Source organism: Anabrus simplex, chromosome 1, assembly GCF_040414725.1.
Source record: "Anabrus simplex isolate iqAnaSimp1 chromosome 1, ASM4041472v1, whole genome shotgun sequence".
NCBI classification, from domain to species: Eukaryota; Metazoa; Arthropoda; class Insecta; order Orthoptera; family Tettigoniidae; genus Anabrus; species Anabrus simplex.
Window position 1 is genome coordinate 1789622186 of NC_090265.1, and position 26057 is coordinate 1789648242.

Genomic DNA, 26057 nt, shown 5'->3' on the forward strand with positions numbered 1-26057 from the left:
GTGCAAGCCAGGCTATATCATTTTTCAAATAGAGTTAACGATCTGTTGTCTCTGAAGTTGAATGACGTTCAGACGAAGGAAGCTAGTACGTTGCTTGAAAGTATTTCTGAATTATCTAGCAAGGTCACTCAATTGTTAACTGGGGAAGTTCCTCCCAAAATTGATCAACCCACCACGATGAATGTAGGTAGCGAGGAAGAGCCTCCAGAGGGAGAAGCCAATAGGATAACCGTTGCCGCTCAAACTATCTCTGCCCCATTGACAACGAGTCTGAACGCCGTGCATCGTTGAGTAATATACGTTCTGAATTAACTTCCTTGCCATTGAAACCTTTACCTACTATGTCACCCGGATTTAGCAGCTTGCCTCATCCATTGGCAATGTTGCTCAGAGGTATCTCTAAGTTTTCCGTTAATACCACCAGTGACGTAATTTCATTTTTAAGATTTTTAGTTGAATTTCAGGATCATGCTCTTGTGTTTTCTCTTTCTCCATGTCAAATTTTGCAAATTATCTATCCCTATGCAATAGGTATTCTCTCAGACAAAGTAGTTAGAGCCATTGCCGAGCAATCATCGATTGAAGACTTCCACGCCCACTTGCTAGCTAACTTCATCCCGGCCAGGGCAAGGTCCTCCCTTATTCAGAAGTACTATTATCGGGTACAGCGCTTGGATGAAAACTTGGCAGATTTCATCCAAGATATTAAGTTCTAAACTAGGGTGTTTGCTCTTCACTTCCCGGAGGATCAGATTGTACAAGCTATTGTGGAAGGAATTTCACCATCCTATAGGTCATATTTGTGTTTCGCGGCGTGCCCGCAAACCTTCTCTGAACTTGAAGCATTGGCCGTCTCAGCGGAAGGAGTTAGATACGCCGACTCCTTGCGTGTCGCGAAAGAACAACCTCCCTCTTTTAGTAATCTTCGGCCTCCGCCTCGCCGACCAGTCACACCCCGTAAATGTTATGCTTGCGGGTCGCCCGACCATCTGCGCAATAAGTGTCCACTGATCAAGCCGAGTGGGACAAGGAATGGGGCCGGTTCATCACAAGGCTGTTTTAAATGTGGGGCTTTCTCACATATCGCCAAAAATTGCCCAAATTCAAATAGCACCCCCTCCTGCTCAACTTCTGGTGCAAACTCCACCAATGCCAATAATAAAAAATGACTAGTGGCTTCGGCTGAGTCGACTAATCCCTCTTCCCGAGGCTCAGCCCCTGGTAAACAGGTCGTAAATTCAGGGAATGTTCAATCTGCTAATCTATCTTTTGAATGCCCCAAAGAATGTCTTAGGATTGCGGTGGATACCCCCGCACCTGTTCCTTTCCTTAAGATTGAGTTAAATAACGAGCCTATAACAGCTCTATTAGATTCAGGCAGTGTTTGTTCAATTATTTCGGACCAATGGTATTCAAAATTGCAATCTGTTTGTAATTTACCTGACTATGTCTCTTCTCCTGTTCAATATGTTTCGGCTAATTCATCTCCATTGGAAATCCTAGGTGCTGTAAATGTCAAAATTCGTATTTTTAAATTTACATGTAAAATCAAATTGTTTGTGGCTAAGCACTTGTCTTGCCCCATTATATTGGGAGCTGACTTCATTTCTTACACTGGTCTTGTGCTCGATCTCCAGAGTAGGTCGTGCACATTCAAATTTGCGTCCAATTGTAAAATTCCCTTGTTAAAGTGTAATTCTGTATCATGTTCATCTATTTCGCCTACCCAGGATGAGATGTTGTTAGACCTTAGGCATCTACCTGAGGAGCAGGCTGATAGTATTCGTAAATTATGTCAGTCATTTCCAGAGGTGTTCTCTGATACTCTTGGTGTTACTGACCTTATTGAATACAAAATTGAGGTCACGGATTCGATTCCTGTCCGTTTTCCACCTTATAGGCTATCTCCACCTAAAATGAAGGCTCTGAAAGAAATCATCGATCAGATGTTGAAGGATGGTATTATTAGGCCCTCTAAGTCGGCGTATTCGTCGCCTATTTTTCTAGTTCCGAAACCCCAGGGGGGCTTCAGGCCTGTCATTGATTACAGGGCTCTCAATCGGAAGGTGGTGTTACAATCTGTGCCCCTTCCCGACCTTCATTCTTGTTTTTAATGGTTCCGTAAGGCCAAGTTCTTTGGACTTGAATCAAGCCTACAATCAAATTCCCCTGGCGGAAGAGTCTAAACATCTTACAGCTTTTGCCACGGACTGGAATTTATACGAATACAACCGCGTGCCTTTCGGGCTCCCCACGGGAGCAGCTGTACTCACTAGGCTCCTAGATAGGGTCTTCTCCGACATCAAATTTGAGTATTTGTATCACTACTTGGATGATGTCGTCGTATTTTCGGAGACCTTTGAAGAACATCTAGATCATCTGCGAGAAGTTCTCAATCGCCTTCGTAAGGCTGGGTTAACTGTCAAGTTGTCCAAGGTTGCCTTTGCTAAGCCCTCTATGTCATTCCTAGGGCATATTGTGTCACCTGATGGTGTCGCAGTCGATCATTCTAGAACACAGGCCATCCGTGATTTTAAACCTCCCAAGGACATCAAAGGTATCGCCAGGTTCATTGGTATGGTGAATTTCTTCAGGAAGTTTATTCCTAACTTCGCTAATAGAGCGGCGCCCTTAAACCTTCTTCGTAGGAAAGGCATCAAATTCGAGTGGGGACCTTCTCAACAAGCCGCTTTTGAAGATCTTAAATTAGCTCTCTGTAATGCCCCTGTCCTTGCTATGCCGGATTTCTCAAAGAAATTCATCGTCCAAACTGACGCATCGTCGTCAGCAGTTGCTGCAGTCCTTCTTCAAGAGACTGAACTAGGGAGGCGACCCATCGCCTATGCATCTAGAACTCTATCGGCTCAAGAAGCAAAGTACTCCATATATGAGCTCGAAGGTTTGGCAGTCTTATTTGCCTTAGAAAAGTTCCGTCTCTATCTGGAACATGTAAAATTCGACCTGGAGACAGATAATCAAGCCTTAAGCTGGGTCTTAGGTAGGCCGCGTCGTACTGGTCGTATAGCCCGTTGGGCCATCCGTATTTCTGCCTTCCAATTCGATGTCAGGCATATCCGAGGTACTGAAAATGTTGTTGCTGATGGACTCAGCCGTATGTTTTCCAACGAGGTCGAGACCCATAATCCGGTCGATAGTTCTTCACCTCCCGAGTCCATGCTATCTGAGGTTAATGCCATCTTAACAGATGCTCCCATGCTCTTTAGGGATATCGAGAAATACCAACGTGAAGATCCGACGCTGGCTCCGATAATGGAAACCCTTTCTTCTGGGGAACATGTTGTCCCTTATGTTCTGAGGAATGGTGTTCTATGTTGCCCTTCGAGGCATGATAAGATGATGAAGGTTGTCGTTCCAGCTGTTCTTGTGCCTATGATCTTCAAGTACTATCATGAGACCCCATTAGGGGGGCATCTTGGAATCTTTAAAACTCGTGAAAAGATTCGTGAAAGGTTCATCTGGAAGGGTATGGACGGTGAAATCCGTGAACTAGTAAAAGCTTGTAAATCTTGTTTGCTCAGTAAACCAACCATGTCCACCAAGGTAGGCCTTCTGTCTTCGCATCAAGCGTCGCGCCCCATGGAACGCCTGTATATTGATTATGTAGGACCCTTCCCCCAGTCAAAGGGAAATGCCAACAAGTTCATCTTTGTATGCGTAGATGGTTTTACAAGATTTTCCTGGTTATTTCCGACTAAGCTGGCTACCGCTCAGTCCACCATTACTTGCTTAAATTCTATTTTTGCTTCTTTTGGTCCGTGCCAATATATTGTGTCTGATAATGCTAAGGCGTTCACATCAAATCTTTTTCGTAAATTCTGTTTTGACTTGTCCATCTCTCATGTAACTACTTCTGCTTATTACCCTCAACCATCTCTGGCTGAACGGGTTAACCGTAATCTCAGGTCCGAACTTATTGCCTATCATCATGAAGATCATTCCAGGTGGGACACGTCCCTGCATTGGTTAGCTTTTGCTTTGAATTCGGCGGTTCATGAATCTCACAAGTTTACTCCAGCTTCTTTAATGTTCAATTTCGTTCCCAACACGCCTCTCTCTAACCTCTGGTCTCTGAGTGACATTCTACCCGAGACAATAGATCCGGACATCATTAAAGATCTTTGGAAGAAAGCTAAAGCCAATCTTAAAGTCTCTCATGAAAAGGTTAGGGAAAGATATGATCGTGGACGGAGACCCACCCCTTTGAAGGTAGGTGACCAAGTAATGGTCAAGAATTTTGTTCCCGCGGGCAAGCTTGCCCCCAGATTCCATGGGCCGTGTGTCATTCTCGATTTCCTTACGCCGGTTACGTTGTTATTAAGCAATCCAGCCACCGAGAGGATATTTAGGGTTCACCTGTCACAGGTGAAACCGGTGTAATTTCTGGGTTAACTTGCTTCATATAATCGTGAAAGGAATATGAAGGTTATATTTTTTTTGAGTTTCACTTTTAAGGCTTTCTGCCCCTTCTCTAGTATTTTGTTTTATATGTAAGCATTTTTGTGAAACCTGCCCCGAATCATTAAACTGCCATCCTGTCCTTGATACGGCCATTACCACGCTCCCGTCCCCTGCTCCACTACACACAGTGGCTTGCTTATATAAAATGCCATGGGTATCTGCACGCCGCTGGCCCCTCAACCTCTCCACCAAGTCTGTGCCCTCAAAAAAGATGATGGACCAACAAATTCTGCCGCCTACCTTAAATGTTTCAGTGCCCCCGCAGCCGCGCGGCGCTGTACCGCTACTGGAACAGAGGAAGGGCCCCCTCTCTTCCAGCGAGATCGACCAGTGTACGGCGAGCCGGAGCCCGCCTCCCGGCCAAGGCTGATGTGCGGCGCACGGCCTGCTACTTGCCCGCAGCTTGTATATGTTCACCGCGGGCGCGGCGTGCTTCAACACCATTGCTCCCCTCACAGTGCGGGCGAGCGGTATCTCAGGGTACTTGAGGGGGCCGGGCGGCCTCCTCTGAACGCAAGCAGTGGCGGCTGGTCTGGCCGTTAAAATTATCAATGTTTGAAGTACATATCCAGCTATATGGACATTCCAGTTCAATTTTACTACCTTTTCTTGGGAATTCAACAGCAATATTTGGTGGATTTTGAAAATTTTCCTCAACTTTAAAAACTAAAGTTTTCCTTCTGAATTCAACTTCTACAAACATAAAGACTTTACTTCACCAGATACAACAAAAATTTTGAATCTGAATCAAACCAAATTAAGAAAATCTTATAAATACTTCTGCAATTAATCTCCATATCAACATCAAAACTTGAACCTTATTTTCAAACAAAAGTTAATGTTCTTCTGTGTTACCCCTTGGAGGAACTTTTGGGGGGGGAGGTCTGTACCGAGCGGTACACCTCCACGCCGCTAATTTAAAATGTGCGCCAGTTGAAACTCCTCTGCTGGAGGAAGTCTGAACTTTATCGACGGTATTAATTTTCAAGTTTCTCAGAAGATGTCACTACTTGGAAAGTTTGGAGTTTTTGAACTGTGCCACTTTTGATGTATTTTTGTTTTACCGGTAGTAAGAAGTGTGAACTTTCTCTTCTAGAGGACACTACTGAAGAACTACAATAGTGCACCCTAGTGCGAAGAAAAAGAACTGTTCTTTTGGAGAAAATTTAATTTCAAAAGTTTGTTCTTTGTTAAATTTCCTTCTGTCATTGTTTAAGTTGGCAATATTAACCCTTTCTTTCCCCTTGTTTTAAATCCAGCCAATCCCGAATTTCTTTAATTAATTTTCCACCAATAATATGTTTCTTCTTCGTATTGTGTAGGGGTTTTCTCGGTGAACCAATAAAATGATTGTGGGCGGGTGTTTTCCTTCCTGAAACGCCTCGAACTTTCCGCGAGAGTATATAAACTGCTGATTTTAGGGTCTCTCTGCCACTTCAGTACCATCTTTCAGTGTGTAAAGTGCATAGCAGGGGGCGGGGAGCGCCTCCTTTTTTTGGGGAGCAGTTCTACACCAAGGTAATGGCCTTTTAATAACTTCTTTTCTTGCTAGCTCAGCAGTTTAACTCTCGGGGCGGGTCCGAAGCGTTCCTACCATGTAACCTTTTCCTAAAATGTAACGTCTCTTAACTCTATTCTCTTTAAAGTCACATATTGGGATAGAGAGTGCTTAACACTCTCGAGCTGCCACTCATATTATTTATTTTGAGGTGAACTTATTTTTCACAACCGATTCTTCCTTAATATAATGTAAATTGTTCTTTTCTGAAGTCACCTCTGTAGTATGGGATTAGCCCTTGCATTAACGGCCTAGTGCCAAGTAGGTTTTAAATAAAGTGTATTAGGAGTGCGGAGAGCTTCCTTTCAAGTTGGTATTTTAGAGGCCATATAATTAACCTTTTCTCACTTAATAGGCCTCAGTAGATTGGGTATTTTACCCCTGTGTTTATGTCCGTTGAGGACAGCTTGAAGGTGGAGTTTGGTGTGGCCTGGGAGAGGCCTAAATTTGAGAGCGGGTCGCTCTTTAGTGTAAATTGTTGTTGTTGTACGCCTCGAGGAGGCTTACTGTGTAATTTGGAGCAAGTGCTCCGGGGCTTGATTGGGGTCTTCTGCCCCTCTGTTAAATCTTGTTTTGAGGTAAAGTTGGGCTAGTTGCCCAAGAATTGCGAGGTCGGGGCTCGAAGCCCAAATCCTGTAAATACTGTAGTTGTACTTTTGTTGCCTTGCTACTCTGCACCTGCCATTCGTGTTATTTCTGAATTTTGGAAAGAAAATATAACCTTGTTAAATTTTACATTAACTTTAATTTCGTAGTTTGAGACCTATTCACACCCGCACCTTCTTTCACCTCTACCTACCACGGAAATCTCCGTAACAATAATAATAATAATAATAATAATTGTTACCGTGTTTTGGTGGTAGATAGAGGTGAAAGAAGGTGCGGGCGTGAATGGATCTCAAGCTACGAAAATATAGTGCATGTAAACAAAATTTAAAATTTAATAAGGTTATATTTTCTTTTCAAAATAAATAAGTAACAAGCATGGCAGTTACAGAGTAGCAAGTCAAAAAGGTAGTTACAATATTTACAGAAGTTGGGCTTCGAGCCCCGAATTCACAATGCTTGGGCAATCAGCTCAGTTTTATCCCAAACACAATTTTAACAGAGGGGCAGAAAACCCCATTCATACCTAGGAGCCCTTGCTCCAAATTACACTGAAAAACCTCCTCGAGGCATACAACATACAATTTTTAAAAGAGCCACACGCTCTCCAATTTAAGCCTCTCCCAGGCCACACTAAACTCCACCTTCAAGCTGTCCTCAACGGACATAACATAGGGGTAAAATACCCAATCTACTGAGGTCTATTAAACGAAAAGAATGTTAATTAAATGACCTCTAAAATAACAATTTGAGAGGAGGCGAACTTGCACTCCTAATACACTTTGTTTTTAAGACCTATTTTGGCTCTTAGGCCACTGATGCAAGGGCTAATCCCATACTACAGAGGTGACTTAAGAAAGGAACAATAGTTTTACGTTATCGAAGAATAGGTTGTGAAAAATAAGTTCACCTCAAAACAATATGAGTGGGAGCTCGAGAGGGTTAGCACTCTCTATCCCATTATGTAGCTTTACAAGAGAATAGAAGAAAAGATTAGTTACATTTTAGGAAAAGGTTACATGATGGAAAACGCTTCGAACCCGCCGCGAGAGTTAAACTGCCGACCTAGCAAGAAAAGAAGTTATTAATAGGCCATTACCTGGTAGTAGATCGCTGCCGAGGAAAGAGGCGCTTCCCGCCTCCTGCTATGTACTTAATACACTGAAAGATGGAACAGAAGTGGCCCGGAGACCCTAAAATCAGCAGTTTAAATACTCTCGCAGAAAATTCTAGGCGTTAGGGGAAAGAAAACACCCTCCCACAAAGATTTTATTGGGTAGGACCCCGCAACAGATTCAAGTTGGGGAAAGATACACCAGATTGGTCAGAAATTCATTGAAGAAATTCGTGATTGGATACATTCAAAACAAGGGGAAGAAAGGGGTAAATATTGCCAACTTAAACAATGACAGAAAGAAATTTAACAAAGAACAAACTCCTGAAATTAAATTTTCTCCAACAAAATAGTTCTTTGACTCCGCACTAGGTTGCACTATTGTTGATCTTCAGTAGTGTCCTCTAGAAGAGAAAGTTCACACTTCTTAATACAAGCAAAACAAAAGTACGTCGAAAATGACACAGTTCACAAACTCAAAAATTTCCAGGTAGTGACATCTTCTGAGAAATTTGGAAATTAAGACCGTAGATAAAGTTCAGACTTCCTCCAGAAGAGGAGTTTTAACTGGCGCAACTTTTAAATAAACGGTGTGGAGGTGTACAGCCCGGTACAGACCTCCCCCCCCAAAAGTTCCTCCAAGGGGTAACACAGAAGAACATAAACTTTTGTTTGAAAATAAGTTCCAAGTTTTGATGTTGATATTAAGATAACTTGCAGAAGTATTTGAGAAATTTCTTAATTCGGTTCCAAAATTTTGTTGTTGCAGGTGAAGTAAAGTCTTTATGTTTATAGAAGTTGAATTTCTGAAGATAAGCTTTTAATACTTAAAAGTGAAGGAAAAATTTGCAATGTCCACCAAATATTGCTGTTGAATTCCCAAGTGTAGTTATCTCTTATAGTAACTGTCCATGTAGTTGATGTTGATGAAGTTGGATGGTCAGACCGGCCGTTGCAGCTTGCGTCCAAAAGGAGGCCGCTCGGACCCCTTAAGTACCCTGAGATACCGCTCGCCCGCACTATGAGGGGAGCAGAGGTGTTGAAACACGCCGCGCCCGCGGTGAACATATACAGGCTGCGGGCCAGTAGCAGGTCGTGCGCCGCACATCCGCCTTGGCCGGGAGGAGAGCTCCGGCTCGCCGTGCACATGTCGGCCTCGCTGGAGAGGAGGGGGCCCATCCCCCTCCCCAGTTGCTGCACGGCGCTGCGCGGCTGCGGGGGCACTGAAACATTAAAGCTAGGCGGCAGAATTGTGTTGGACCATCGTCTTCATTGAGGGTACAGGCATTATGGAGAGGTTGAGGGGCCAGCGGCGTGTAGATATCCATGGCATTAAATATTATGAATCCACAGTGTAAGGTGGAGCAGGAGACGGGAGCGTGGTAATGGCCGTGGCAAGGACAGAATGGCAGTTTAACGGGTCGGGACAGGTTTTACAAAAATGCTTACATCTGAAACAAAATATTATAGGTAGTGCAGAATGCCTTAAAAGTGAAACTCAAAAAAAATATAACCTTCATATCCTTTCAAAATAATATGAAGCAAGTTAACACAGAAATTACACCGGTTTCACCTGGGACAGGTGAACTCTAAATATCCTCTCGGTGGCTGGATTACTTAACAATAAGGTAACCGGCGTAAGAAAATCGAGAATGATACAAGGCCCATGAAATCTGGGGGCAAGCTTGCCCGCGGGAACAAAATTTTTGACCATAACCTGGTCACCTACCTTCAAAGGGGTGGGTCTCCGTCCACGATCATACCTTTCCCTAACCTTTTCATGAGACACTTTAAGATTGGCTTTAGCCTTCTTCCAAAGATCTTTAATGTTGTCCGGATCTATTGTCTCGGGCAGAATGTCACTCAGAGACCAGAGGTTAGAGAGCGGCGAGTTGGGAACAAACTTGAACATCAAAGAAGCTGGAGTAAACTTGTGAGATTCATGAACCGCCGAATTCAAAGCAAAAGCTAACCAATGCAGGGACGTGTCCCACCTGGAAGGATCTTCATGATGATAAGCAATGAGAGCGGACCTGAGATTACGGTTAACCCGTTCAGCCAGAGATGGTTGCGGGTAATAAGCAGAAGTAGTTACATGAGATATTGATAAGTCAAAACAGAATTTACGAAATAAATTAGATGTAAAAGCCTTAGCATTATCAGATACAATATATTGACACGGACCAAAAGAAGCAAAAATAGAATTTAAGCAGGTAATGGTGGACTGAGCGGTAGCCAGCTTAGTCGGAAATAACCAGGAAAATCTAGTAAAACCATCTACACATACAAAGATGAACTTGTTGGCATTCCCCTTTGACTGGGGGAAGGGTCCCACATAATCAATATACAGGCGTTCCATGGGGCGCGACGCTTGATGAGAAGACAAAAGGCCTACCTTAGTGGACATGGTTGGTTTACTAAGCAAACAAGATTTACAGGCTTTTACAAGTTCACGAATTTCACCGTCCATACCTTTCCAGATGAACCTTTCACGAATCTTTTCACGGGTTTTAAAGATTCCAAGATGCCCCCCCAATGGGGTCTCATGATAGTATTTGAAGATCATAGGCACGAGAACAGCTGGAACGACAACTTTCATCATCTTGTCATGCCTCGAAGGGCAACATAAAACACCATTCCTCAGAACATAAGGGACGACATGTTCCCCAGAAGAAAGGGTTTCCATTATCGAAGCCAGCGTAGGATCTTCACGTTGGTATTTCTCGATATCCCTAAAGAGCATGGGAGCATCGGTTAAGATGGCATTAACCTCGGATAGTATGGACTCGGAAGGTGATGAACTGTCGACCGGTTCATGGGTCTCGACGTCGTTAGAAAACATACGGCTGAGTCCATCAGCAATAACATTTTCGGTACCTCTGATATGCCTGACATTGAATTGGAAGGCAGAAATACGGATGGCCCAACGGGCTATACGACCAGTACGACGCGGCCTACCTAAGACCCAGCTTAAGGCTTGGTTATCTGTCTCCAGGTCGAATTTGACATGTTCCAGATAGAGACGGAACTTTTCTAAGGCAAATAAAACTGCCAAACCTTCGAGCTCATAGATGGAATACTTGGCTTCTTGAGCTGACAATGTCCTAGATGCATAGGCGATGGGTCGCCTCCCTAGTTCAGTCTCTTGAAGAAGGACTGCAGCTACAGCTGACGACGACGCGTCCGTTTGGACGATGAATTTCTTCGAGAAATCAGGCATAGCAAGTACAGGGGCATTACAGAGAGCTAATTTAAGATCTTCGAAAGCGGCTTGTTGAGAAGGTCCCCACTCGAATTTGATGCCTTTCCTACGAAGAAGGTTTAAGGGCGCCGCTCTATTAGCGAAGTTAGGAATGAACTTTCTGAAGAAATTCACCATACCAATAAACCTGGCGATGCCTTTAATGTCCTTGGGAGGTTTAAAATCACGGATGGCCTGTGTTCTAGAATGATCGACCGCTACACCATCGGGTGACACAATATGCCCTAGGAATGACATAAAGGGCTTAGCAAAGGCAACCTTGGACAACTTAACAGTTAACCCAGCCTTACGAAGGCGATCGAGAACTTCTCGCAGATGATCTAGATGTTCTTCAAAAGTCTCTGAAAATACGACGACATCATCCAAGTAGTGATATAAGTACTCAAATTTGATGTCGGAGAAGACCCTATCTAGTAGCCTAGTGAGCACAGCTGCCCCCGTGGGGAGCCCGAAAGGCACGCGGTTGTATTCGTATAAATTCCAGTCCGTGGCAAACGCTGTAAGGTGTTTAGACTCTTCGGCAAGGGGAATTTGATTATAGGCCTGATTCAAGTCCAAGATAGTGAAGAACTTGGCCTTACGAAACCATGAAAAGCAAGAATGAAGGTCGGGAAGGGGCACAGATTGCAACACCACCTTCCGATTGAGAGCCCTGTAATCAATGACAGGCCTGAAGCCTCCTTGGGGTTTCGGGACTAGAAAAATAGGCGATGAATACGCCGATTTAGAGGGCCTAATAATACCATCCTTCAACATCTGATCGATGATTTCTTTTAGAGCCTTCATTTTAGGTGGAGATAGCCTATATGGTGGAAAACGGACAGGAATCGAATCCGTGACCTCAATTTTGTATTCAATAAGGTCAGTAACACCAAGAGTATCAGAGAACACCTCGGGAAACGACTGACACAATTTACGAATACTATCAGCCTGCTCCTCAGGTAGATGTCTAAGGTCTAACAACATCTCATCCTGGGTAGGCGAAATAGATGAACATGATACAGAATTACACTTTAACAAGGGAATATTACAATTGGACGCAAATTTGAATGTGCACGACCTAGACTGGAGATCGAGCACAAGACCAGTGTGAGAAATAAAGTCCGCTCCCAGTATGATGGGGCAAGACAAGTGCTTAGCCACAAACAGTTTAATTTTCCATGTAAATTTAAAAATACGAATTTTGACCAGTACGGAACCTAGAATTTCTAATGGAGATGAATTAGCCGAAACATATTGAATAGGAGAAGAGTCATAGACAGGTAGTTTACAAACAGATTTCAATTTCGAGTACCATTCAGCCGAAATAATGGAACAAACACTGCCTGAATCTAATAGAGCTGTTATAGGCTCGTTATTTAACTCAATCTTAAGAAAAGGAACAGGTGCGGGGGTATCCGCCGCAATCCTAAGACATTCTTTAGGGCATTCAAAAGATGAATTTGAAGGCTGATCGTTCTCTGCATTTACAACCTGTTTACTAGGGGCTGAGTCTCGGGAAGATGGATTAGTCGACTCAGCCGAAGCCACTAGTCACTTTTTATTATTAGCATAGCTGGAATTTGCACCAGAAGTTGAGCAGAAGGGGGTGCTATTTGAGTTTGGGCAATTCTTGGCGATATGTGAGAAGGCCCCGCACTTAAAACAGCCTTGTGATGACCCGGCTCCATTCCTTGTCCCACTTGACTTGATCAGTGGACACTTGTCGCGCAGATGGTCAGGCGACCCGCAAGCATAACATTTACGGGGATTGACTGGTCGACGAGGTGGAGGCCGAGTGTTACTAAAGGAAGGCGGGGGTGCTTTCGCGACACGCAAAGAATCGGCGTATCTAACTCCTTCCGCTGAAACGGCCAATGCTTCAAGTTCAGAGAAAGTTTGCGGGCACGCCGCGAAACACAAATATGACCTATAGGGAGGTGAAATTCCCTCTACAATAGCCTGTACAATCTGATCTGCAGGAAAATGAAGGGCAAACACTCTAGTGTAAAACTTAATGTCCTGTATGAAATCAGCCAAGTTTTCATCCAAGCGCTGTACACGATAATAGTACTTCCGAATAAGGGAGGACCTGGCCCTAGCCGGGATGAAATTAGCTAGCAAATGGGCATGGAAATCCTCAATAGATGATTGCTCGGCAATGGCTCTTACTATTTTATCTGAGAGAATACCAATAGCATACGGATAGATGATTTGCAAAATTTGACATGGAGAAAGAGAAAACACAAGGGCATGATCCTGAAATTCAACTAGAAATCTTAAAAATGAAATTACATCACTGGTGGTATTAACAGAAAACTTAGAAATGCCTCTGAGCAACATTGCCAATGGATGAGGCAAGCTGCTAAACCCAGGTGACATAGTAGGTAAAGGTTTCAATGGCGAGGAAGTTAATTCAGAACGGATGTTACTCAATGATGCACGACGTTCAGATTCGTTGTCCAATGGGGCAGGGATAGTTTGAGCAGCAACGGTTATCCTATTAACTTCTAACTTGGGAGGCGCTTCCTCACTACCTGCATTCACTATGGTGGGTTGATCAGATTTGGGAGGAACTTCCCCAGTTAACAATAGAGTGACCTTACTAGACAATTCAGAAATAGTTTCAAGGAGCGTATTAGCTTCCTTCCTCTGAACGTCATTCACCTTTAGAGACAACAGATCATTAACTCTATTTGAAAAGTGATATAGTCTGCCTTGCACACGCTTAATTTGATTAGGAGACGGATCATTTTCATCAAAAAACTAACTACAGATGCTAGCCCAGTAATATTCTCGACGATCGTTGAAAGAGAGTCATCAATTTCATTCTCTCCCAAATTGGGGATGGAAATGGGCAAATCAAGGGACTCTCTAAGCTTGTTAGTGTCTATTGCAACCGTGCCTCCAGATTGCACATTTCTGATAGTTAATTCATAGATCAACTCCTCTTTGCGTAAATAGTTAAGGAGGAGAACATCGCGAGGGCCGGGCATGATGACAGAACGATTTTGAAAAACTCACAAATGCCAGCAACTGAGAAAATGGTTAGAGTTTGAATTAAAGCAATGTTTAACCGTCAAGAGGGGCAAAATTGAGACCCATTCAACCACGCTCTGCTACCACTTGTTACCGTGTTTTGGTGGTAGATAGAGGTGAAAGAAGGTGCGGGCGTGAATGGATCTCAAGCTACGAAAATATAGTGCATGTAAACAAAATTTAAAATTTAATAAGGTTATATTTTCTTTTCAAAATAAATAAGTAACAAGCATGGCAGTTACAGAGTAGCAAGTCAAAAAGGTAGTTACAATATTTACAGAAGTTGGGCTTCGAGCCCCGAATTCACAATGCTTGGGCAATCAGCTCAGTTTTATCCCAAACACAATTTTAACAGAGGGGCAGAAAACCCCATTCATACCTAGGAGCCCTTGCTCCAAATTACACTGAAAAACCTCCTCGAGGCATACAACATACAATTTTTAAAAGAGCCACACGCTCTCCAATTTAAGCCTCTCCCAGGCCACACTAAACTCCACCTTCAAGCTGTCCTCAACGGACATAACACAGGGGTAAAATACCCAATCTACTGAGGTCTATTAAACGAAAAGAATGTTAATTAAATGACCTCTAAAATAACAATTTGAGAGGAGGCGAACTTGCACTCCTAATACACTTTGTTTTTAAGACCTATTTTGGCTCTTAGGCCACTGATGCAAGGGCTAATCCCATACTACAGAGGTGACTTAAGAAAGGAACAATAGTTTTACGTTATCGAAGAATAGGTTGTGAAAAATAAGTTCACCTCAAAACAATATGAGTGGGAGCTCGAGAGGGTTAGCACTCTCTATCCCATTATGTAGCTTTACAAGAGAATAGAAGAAAAGATTAGTTACATTTTAGGAAAAGGTTACATGATGGAAAACGCTTCGAACCCGCCGCGAGAGTTAAACTGCCGACCTAGCAAGAAAAGAAGTTATTAATAGGCCATTACCTGGTAGTAGATCGCTGCCGAGGAAAGAGGCGCTTCCCGCCTCCTGCTATGTACTTTATACACTGAAAGATGGAACAGAAGTGGCCCGGAGACCCTAAAATCAGCAGTTTAAATACTCTCGCAGAAAATTCTAGGCGTTAGGGGAAAGAAAACACCCTCCCACAAAGATTTTATTGGGTAGGACCCCGCAACAGATTCAAGTTGGGGAAAGATACACCAGATTGGTCAGAAATTCATTGAAGAAATTCGTGATTGGATACATTCAAAACAAGGGGAAGAAAGGGGTAAATATTGCCAACTTAAACAATGACAGAAAGAAATTTAACAAAGAACAAACTCCTGAAATTAAATTTTCTCCAACAAAATAGTTCTTTGACTCCGCACTAGGTTGCACTATTGTTGATCTTCAGTAGTGTCCTCTAGAAGAGAAAGTTCACACTTCTTAATACAAGCAAAACAAAAGTACGTCGAAAATGACACAGTTCACAAACTCAAAAATTTCCAGGTAGTGACATCTTCTGAGAAATTTGGAAATTAAGACCGTAGATAAAGTTCAGACTTCCTCCAGAAGAGGAGTTTTAACTGGCGCAACTTTTAAATAAACGGTGTGGAGGTGTACCGCCCGGTACAATAATAATAATAATAATAATAATAATAATAATAACGCTTTTTGCTTTACGTTCCACTAACTACTTCTACGGTTTTCGGAGACGCCGATGTGCCGGAATTTAGTCCAGAAGGAGATCTTTTACGTACCAGTAAATCTACCTACACGAGGCTGACTTATCTGAGTACCTTCTAATATTCACCGGACTGAGGCAGTATAGAACCTGGTCAGAAGGCCAGCGTCTTAACCGTCTGAGCCACTCAGCCTGGCATAATATTCGTCTACTGATGTCATTCCAAGGCCATACCTCCCCTGACAGCTCGGAACATACCATATAGACAAGCAGCTCGTCTCCTTTCTCCCAAGTCTTCCCAGCCCAAACTTTGCAACATTTTTGTAACGCTACTCTTTCGTCGGAAATCACTCAGAACAAATAGAGCTGATTTCCTTTGGACTTTTTCCAGTTCTTGAATCAAATAATCCTGGTGAGGGTCCCATACACTGAAACCATACTCTAGTTGGGGTCTTACCAGAGACTTATATGCCCTCTCCTTTACATCCTTACTGCAACCCCTAAATACCCTCATAACAATGTGCAGAGAATGTACCCTTTATTTACAATACTGTTTATATGATTACCCCAATGAAGATCGTTCCTTATTATTATTAACACCTAGGTACTTACAGTAATGGACGGGGCCGCCGCTTACAGAGTACGTACAAGACTCGCCTGAGCTCGCAACAGCGGGCTCGGCAGGAGTCTCGCTCCTCGAGGGAGCCACACCGGAGGAGACGACCGCGCGGGGCCGCCGCTTACAGAGTACGTACAAGACTCGCCTGAGCTCGCAACAGCGGGCTCGGCAGGAGTCTCGCTCCTCGAGGGAGCCTCGCCGGAGGAGAGGACCGCGCGGGGCCGCCGCTTACAGAGTACGTACAAGACTCGCCTGAGCTCGCAGCAGCGGGCTCGGCAGGAGTCTCGCTCCTCGAGGGAGCCTCGCCGGAGGAGAGGACCGCGCGGGGCCGCGGCTTACAGAGTACGAACAGGACTCGCCTGAGCTCGCAACAGCGGGCTCGGCAGGAGTCTCGCTCCTCGTGGGAGCCTCGCCGGAGGAGAGGACCGCGCGGGGCCGCGGCTTACAGAGTACGAACAGGACTCGCCTGAGCTCGCAACAGCGGGCTCGGCAGGAGTCTCTCTCCTCGAGGGAGCCTCGCCGGAGGAGAGGACCGCGCGGAGCCGCGGCTTACAGAGTACGAACAGGACTCGCCTGAGCTCGCAGCAGGGGGCTCGGCAGGAGTCTCGCTCCTCGAGGAAGCCTCGCCGGAGGAGAGGACCACGCGGGGCCGCGGCTTACAGAGTACGAACAGGACTCGCCTGAGCTCGTAACAGCGGGCTCGGCAGAAGTCTCGCTCCTCGAGGGAGCCTCGCCGGAGGAGAGGACCGCGCGGGGCCGCGGCTTACAGAGTACGAACAGGACTCGCCTGAGCTCGCAGCAGCGGGCTCGGCAGGAGTCTCGCTCCTCGAGGGAGCCTCGCCGGAGGAGAGGACCGCGCGGAGCCGCGGCTTACAGAGTACGTACAGGACTCGCCTGAGCTCGCAGCAGCGGGCTCGGCAGGAGTCTCGCTCCTCGAGGGAGCCTCGCCGGAGGAGAGGACCGCGCGGAGCCGCGGCTTACAGAGTACGAACAGGACTCGCCTGAGCTCGCAACAGCGGGCTCGGCAGGAGTCTCGCTCCTCGAGGGAGCCTCGCCGGAGGAGAGGACCGCGCGGAGCCGCGGCTTACAGAGTACGTACAGGACTCGCCTGAGCTCGCAGCAGCGGGCTCGGCAGGAGTCTCGCTCCTCGAGGGAGCCTCGCCGGAGGAGAGGACCGCGCGGAGCCGCGGCTTACAGAGTACGTACAGGACTCGCCTGAGCTCGCAGCAGCGGGCTCGGCAGGAGTCTCGCTCCTCGAGGGAGCCTCGCCGGAGGAGAGGACCGCGCGGAGCCGCGGCTTACAGAGTACGAACAGGACTCGCCTGAGCTCGCAACAGCGGGCTCGGCAGGAGTCTCGCTCCTCGAGGGAGCCTCGCCGGAGGAGAGGACCGCGCGGAGCCGCGGCTTACAGAGTACGAACAGGACTCGCCTGAGCTCGCAGCAGCGGGCTCGCCAGGAGTCTCGCTCCTCGAGGAAGCCTCGCCGGAGGAGAGGACCGCGCGGAGCCGCGGCTTACAGAGTACGAACAGGACTCGCCTGAGCTCGCAACAGCGGGCTCGCCAGGAGTCTCGCTCCTCGAGGGAGCCTCGCCGGAGGAGAGGACCGCGCGGAGCCGCCGCTTACAGAGTACGTACAGGACTCGCCTGAGCTCGCAGCAGCGGACTCGGCAGGAGTCTCGCTCCTCGAGGAAGCCTCGCCGGAGGAGAGGACCGCGCGGGGCCGCCGCTTACAGAGTACGTACAGGACTCGCCTGAGCTCGCAGCAGCGGACTCGGCAGGAGTCTCGCTCCTCGAGGGAGCCTCGCCAGAGGAGAGGACCGCGCGGGGCCGCCGCTTACAGAGTACGTACTAGACTCGCCTGAGCTCGCAGCAGGGGGCTCGGCAGGAGTCTCGCTCCTCGAGGAAGCCTCGCCGGAGGAGAGGACCGCGCGGGGCCGTCCGACTCCTCCTCCTCGAAATGTTTTTTGATAAAAGAATTTCGGTAATGATCCTTCCGCAGATTCACCTACGGAAACCTTGTTACAACTTTTACTTCCTGTAAACAATAAAGTTTGGTCATCTTTCCAGACACATCGGAAACTGCGCGATGCAGATCCCGCGCACCGGTCCGAAGACCTCACTAAATCATTCAATCGGTAGTAGCGACGGACGGTGTGCACAAAGGGCAGGGACGTAATCAACGCGAGCTTATGACTCGCACTTACTGGGAATTCCTCGTTCATGGGGAACAATTGCAAGCTTCAATCCCCACAAGGAACTTAAACGCCATCAACACAGTAATTGAAACTGAGAAGACTTTTCCTTTTGTGAAACTCTCAACCTGACTTTTAACCCCATTTATCATCATACCATTGCCTCCTGTCCATCTCACAACATTGTTGAGGTTTTTTGTTTTGTTTTTTTACTTGCTCACAAACTTGTAACGTACTTATTACTCTATACAGAGTATCATCATCTGCAAAAAGCCTTATCTCTGATTCAACTTTTTTACTCATATCATCTATATATATAAAATAACTTGTCCTGACTGACTGACTGACTGACTGACTGACTGACTGACTGACTGACTGACTGACTGACTGACTGATTCATCATCACCGAGCCAAAAGTACTGGACATAGAGAAATGAAATTTTGGGGATACATTCATATTAACATGTAGGTGCTCGCTAAGGGAGGATTTTTGGATATTCCGTCGCTGAGGGGGTGAAAAGGGGGGTTAATTTTTTAAATGAGAATATTTATGTCTCAAAACTTCAAGGTTTAGAGTAATAAAAATTGCTATTTGGTATCTCAATTAAAAATAAAGAAACATGTATTTTTTTATTTTCGGAAAATCCCATGAAGGGGGGTGAAAAGGGGGGAAAGTGTTTGCACACCTTTTATGAGGAAACTTATATCTCAAAAACTGAAGATGTTGCAGTCATGAAAATTTAAATTTGGAACCTCCTTTAAAAATAAAGAAACACGTATTTTTTGATTTTGGAAAATCAAAATAATGGGGTTGAAAGGGGGTGGTGAATTTTTAAAGTAAGTGAATCTATATCTCGAAACTGTAAAAGTTTTCAGACGTAGAAATTGGTATTTAGAATCTCCCTTCAAAGTAAAAAACACATATTTTTTGTTTTCGGAAAATCCCAATAGGAGAGATGAAAAGGAGTGAAAAATGGGTTGAATGCCTTTAATAAGGATCCTTACATCTCAGAAACTGAAGATATTACAGACCTGAAAAAATGTATTTGGGATCTCCTTTAAAAATAAAGAAACATGTACTTTTTGTTTTTGGAAAATCCAAATAGTGGAGGGTTGAAAGGGGGGTGAATTTAAAAATGAGTGTATCTATATCTCAAAACTTTAAAAGTTTACAGATGTAAAAAATGGTACTAAGAATCTACTTTCAAAATAAAGAAAGACGTATTTTTTTGTTTTCGGAAAATCCCAATAGGAGGGGTGAAAATGGGTGAAAAATGGTTGAATGCCTTCAATAAGGATCCTTATATCTCAGAAACTGAAGATATTACAGACCTGAAATTCGGTATTTGAGATCTCCTTTAAAAATAAAGAAACATGTACTTTCTGTTTTTGCAAAATCCAAATAGTGGAGGGTTGAAAGGGGGGTGAATTTAAAAATGAGTGTAACTCTATCTCAAATCTTTAAAAGTTTACAGATGTAAAAATTGGTACTTAGAATCTCCCTTCAAAAAAAGAAGCACGTATTTTTTGTTTTCGGAAAATCCCAATCAAGGGGGTGAAAAGGGGGGTAAATTTTTAAAATGAGTGTATCTATATCTCGAAACTGTAAAAGTTTACAGACGTAGAAATTGGTATTTAGAATCTCCTTTCAACATAAAGAAACACGATTTTTTGTTTTCGGAAAATCCCAATAGGAGGGGTGAAAAGGAGTGAAAAATGGTTTAATGCCTTTAATAAGGATCCTTATATCTCAGAAACTGAAGATATTACAGACCAGACAGTTAGTATATGGAATATCCTTTAAAAATAAAGAAACATTTATTTTTTTGCTTTTAGAAAATCTAATTGATGGGGTTAAACTGGAGGGACAAATTGGGGTGAGTTTTTTAGAAAGAATACATCTACAGTATATCTCAGAAAAGTAAAATGTTACAGACGTAAAAACTGGTATTAGGAATCTCCTGTTCAAGTAAAGAAACAGGTATTCTCGGAAAATCGAATGAAAGGAGCGGGGGGGGGGTGAAACGTTGAAGAAATAGTTGAATTACTTGTATGAGGATACTTACATCTAATAAAAACTAAAGTTGTTACAGACGTGAAAATTAGTATTTAGATTTTCATGAGGACACATATCTCAAAAACGGAAGATAACCGGTATTTAGAAGATCCTTTACTATTAAAGAAACAAATATTTTTTTGCCGGAAAATTCACTTAAAGGAGGGTCGTGTGAAAGTAAGTGAAAAAAGTTAATTATTTTTATGGGAATACTTATATCTCAAAACTGAAGGTAACACATGTGAACATTGGTATTTGGAATCTTCTTTAAACATAAAGAAACACGCCTGCATTTTTTTGGGGGGGGGGGGGGAGTGAATCAACTTATCCGCGGTGGGGTGAAAACGGAGGTGAGACCAATTGATTTTACTGTTCCTGATGTACTTATAAGGAGCCTCCGTGGCTCAGGCGGCAGCGCGCTGGCCTCTCACCGCTGGGTTTCGTGGTTCAAATCCCGGTCACTCCATGTGAGATTTGTGCTGAACAAAGCGGAGGCGGGACAGGTTTTTCTCCGGGTACTCCGGTTTTCCCCGTCATCATTCCAGCAACATTCTCCAATATCATTTCATTTCATTTGTCATTCATTAATTATTGCCCGAGAGGAGTGCGACAGGCTTCGGCAGCCGGAAAAATTCCTATCCTCACCGCTAGCTGGGGGCTTATTCATTCAATTCCTGACCCGGTTGAATAACTGGAAACAGGCTGTGGATTTTCAATGTACTTATTCTGATCATAAATCGATCATTTTTAATCTTTCCTGGGTTCGTTTTCAAGAGTTATCGTTTCCTTTGGAGAATCTTCTTAGATTACAGTAGATTCTTCTGGCATATAAATAAAAATTTAAATACATTTGAAATAAACGATAGGTATAAGATTGACCGTTCATTTGTTCACCTCTATAATAAGGTCAATAATGCACGGAAGTATGTCTTTCGTATCGCCAGAAGTCCTGCGCTCTTGCCTACGGGTCACAATGGTGCTGGTCATACTGGCATCAATGACAATGGCAGCAGATGTAATTTACCGCCAAGTAGAGGTCTTTCATCTTGCTGTGGGGTCCAGAACATCAATAATAATAATAAGAAGAAGAAGAGTAAGAAGAAGAATATAATAATAATGATAATAATAATCATAATAATGTTCTGGACCGTCGGCAAAATGTGCGGACCGTGCTGGAAACGGGTCCTGAACGGGTAATGACTACGATTGCAGTCCGGCCGCCGGTTTAGTACCGCCAAGTCACCCAAGACGACACCACGCTGGATCTCCTCAAGGATTTGATCCACATTAAAAATGGTTATAGGAAAAGATGTCAAAGATTTTGGGACCCAACTTACCGGGTGGAATACCTGGACCTAGTCCGGGAAGAACGAAATCGATTGCTAGAAAAAAGATTGAAAAATGGGAGGAACGTTGCCGTAATCTCTCAGAAAACGAATCAGATCGCAAATTTTGGCGGAATCTCTCAGAAAACGAGTCAGATCGCGAATATCGGCGGGTTATATATAAAACGATAAGCATTCAATTATAAATTTCAGTATAATACCGTAGCGAAGCACGGGTATCTTGCTAGTTTATATGTAAGAAACATAAAGTTCCAATAATACTGCTTTGAGTAATTCCCTTTGAAATCATTACAAGATCATATAAATCTTTACCTAATCTAATTATCTGAAGTCTTATAGCCACCACTCTATGAAATGACTTAGATACGTCAATCGCGACACCTGCGGAATCTGTACCACAGGGACATGAATTTTATTTTCAAAACACCGGAATGCATTGGCATGGATTCGAACCACGGCTACCTTGGCGAGGTGCCAGTGACAGTACTACTCGGTATCACGTCCCTGGAAGAATTTCCATCTCTAACTTTCACCCAATACTGTGCACAGAAGACATTAGTTATAATAGATGACATGAAGATTCAACCATTATGTCAATTTTAATGATGGGGTTGTAATGAATTAGATTGTCTGACAAACTGCCAGTGTGATAATCCTTTCATTAGAAACTCATAATTCTGTCAATACCTCATACAACTATATTAACCAATTACGGGAAGCTCCATTTCAATAGTAATTGCTTCTCGAACACGAGTAATTGCACCCGTGAATATAATTACACATGTATTAGTAATTGGATATTCTGATTGGAAATTTGAAGAGGGAGGACAAACTAGTAAATTAACTCGTAAAAGTTGGTTGTTTTCTTTTTTTTTTTCTTACAATTAGCTTTACGTCGCAACGACACAGATACGTCTCATGGCGACGATGGGATAGGAAAAAGCTACGTGTGGGAACGATGCGGCCGTCACTTTAATAAAGTTACAGACCCAGGATTTTCCTGGTATGAGATGAGAAACCACGGAAGTACTTCTTCATGGCTGCCAATGCAAGCTCACGGCCGCACGACTCTAACCGCACGGACATCTCACTCGGCTCTGGCGAAAGTCAATGGATTTTTGATGATGTGATTCTGAACTCATTGAACCAGCAGCATTTACAAGGATGTGTATTTATTTATTTATTTATTTATTTATTTATTTATTTATTTATTTATTTATTTATTTATTTATTTATTTATTTATTTCTGCTGGCCCTACATAGGGGCTGCCTGGCCGAGGCGATAAGGGCGTCTCGGTTCGCCCGGAAGGACGTGGGTTCGAATCCCCCTCAGGAAGTCGTAAAATTTAAGAAACGAGACTTCCGCTTCCGAAGGTGCACATGGTCCTGAGGTTCACTCAGCCTACACCAAAAATGAGAACCAGGTTAAGCACTCTACCCCATCAAGTGCCGAGGTTACGGAGAGTGGAAGCCTTTACCTTCGATCCCTCCAAGGGCCTTCATGGCCTGTACGGAGATGACTTTGCTTTGCTTTGCTTTGCTTTGCTGGCTCTACATGCTTGCCTATTACCCACGGGCACGGTAGCTAGATATATTTATCCAGAGAATAATCACTTCCGCCATTGGGAGGTTGCTCATCAGGACAATGTATACTAAATGCATTTACGACTATATAACTGATTTCTCAGCATGGATAACGAATTTTTCAAGACTTTGTGGACCAAATTTTTCGTCAGCAACTCTGGTATTTGAATCTTGAACGGAGTTCTTCGAAGAACTGGAATTTTTCCTCCAGCACCGATTATGAGGCCTATAACATCGATGTTATCCAGTCCGTATTCACGTCGGCAAGTTGGTTGATATATGTTTTTCTCTTCCTCGTGTACTTCACTGGGCTGGCAAGTGTGCGATTCAAACCGAACCGTAGGATCAATAATATATCCATTTTTATCATATTTTAAGGATATCGTATCAGTCCTACGCATACTCCGACAATCCATACCGCTCCTCGAACACTGTGTAACCCGCGTCTCGCAATGGCTGAGCATCTTATCGCATGGTGTCTAGTAACTCGCAACGTTCCGCCGTAGGCACAGTATCCCACGACATGAGAAAGGGTTTTTATCTCGCTGTGGTAATGCCGACAACGGTTATTGGCCTGGAACCTGCCTGGCAAGGCTCGGACGGCTGCGACTTTAGCGGTCATCTTTAGAGCAACACGCCAGTCACTGCAAGACAGGCCATGATGGTGTGTTATACAACTGTTCGCTGAAAGGTTTTCTTTAATAAAATAAAACCTTTTCAGAACTCACGAGCTGGGACAGTTCTTCTTTGAATAGATAAATGCGAACCTACCGACATAACGACTGCAGATATTTCAAAATGTAATCGGAACTGTGCAAAGAGGTCCAGCCGTAACCGCGTGCGGCTCTTCTAACTGGCACTTCTCCCATCAAGAGGTGGGCCTCTCGTGTAGCCTCGCACAAAGTATACGCGATAGGAGGTTGAGAAGGTGGACTGTTTCACTTAAAACGGCATTGTCACTTTCAATGTAAGTTTACCGGCACATCTGGATGACAGCCTTTTTATGACAAAACCATACTGTTTCGCCCGTCTTGTTTTCTGTCAGCTAATAAAACCTATAAACGGTATAGGTCAAATTTAGTTTACCCTTTTGCGAAGTAATAGATTCCATGATTTGGACTGTTCGATGACACGAAGCAGAATAACTGAGTAAATATAAGTGCTAGACTTTGAAAATTTGGTCTGTGGCAGGGTGATATTTCCTCTTAAGAATACATGGTATATTCCATTCTAGAACTGGGTGGACAAACATGTGTTGAGCTTGAGTCACCACACACCACATCCCTCATCCCTCATCCCAGCCACCTGCTGTCCAGAGTCGTGAATTTTGAGACTCGTTAGAACGTTAATTTAGCTGCTAGTTTGTAGTCGTGAGTTTTGAAACGTAACCTCCAGGTCAAGGATATTTATCCGGATATGAGGGCTGGTTAGAGGTCCTCCCATCCTACCTGAGAACGTGAAATAGTGATCGCAGTCTAAGAGCCACGGATTGGTGGTGCTGACCACGCGTTATTCGTAATGTGGACGCCCTGGAGCTGACCGGCAGTCGCCTGGTAAGCCAAGGTACATCGGAAGTGTAGTGCCATGAGATTTGTCTTTTCTATTATTTATTATGATGGCCTGCGGATATTCTACTCCTATGGAATATAAAGGGTGTTTCTGTATTCTCATTACAGAATTCGAGGGCTTGCAGTGGGGACCAGGACGGTTGAGTTTAGCATAGGAACTTTTGTTCGGAAACGTGCCGTCTTCCCTCTACCCGTAAAAAACCCACCATTACACATGTTCAAATCTCCTGCATTGTACGCGTCATTGAACGATCACGTGATGCCCCATACCCCTACAGGTTTGTTGGCATTCCATGCCATTCAGTTAAGTGTGATCCCCACGGAGACGTGTTGTGCTTGTGATCTTCGTTCATACTACAGTAGAGCAGTTAACTCTTTACTACGTACGCAGAAGTAAGCTGTTAAGATTTGTGCAATAGTGGCCCGCACGTTCACCTGACTTGACACCGCTAGACTACTGACTGTGGGGCCACATGAAAACTTGATTTACGAGACCACTGTGGAATCCGAGGAAGACCTACTGGCGCGGGTTATGGCTGCGGTGGATGTTGGAGGACCGGGGATTGGTCACCGTGTGTACGAGAACATGATATATAGGTCTGTGTATACGTCAGTGGTCGTCATATCGAGCCCCACATGCAGTTGGACCCAGAAGACAAGCAGTAGGAGTCGGACAGAACACCGAAAATGGGGGGAGCTGTGGAAGTGTGCTGTGGTGGTGTTTTGCTGATAGCGGGAAGACGGTACGTTTCCGAACACAAGGTTCTATGATAAATTTAACCGTCTTGGTCCCCACTGCAAGCCCTCTAAGTCTGTAATGGGGATTTGAAAACACCCTGTATGTAATGCAGTGCGTTAGAAATGACTCTCCGCAGCTTCGGCCTCTCCGAGTGTCTGCCGGACAGCTAGAGGGAACGCGGAACACAGGGAATCGAGAGGTTAAATGGTTCTGTAATGATGTACTATACAAAGACAAACAGTTAAGAAAGCAACTTGAAAAAGAAAGTAAATTGTGAGGCTAATG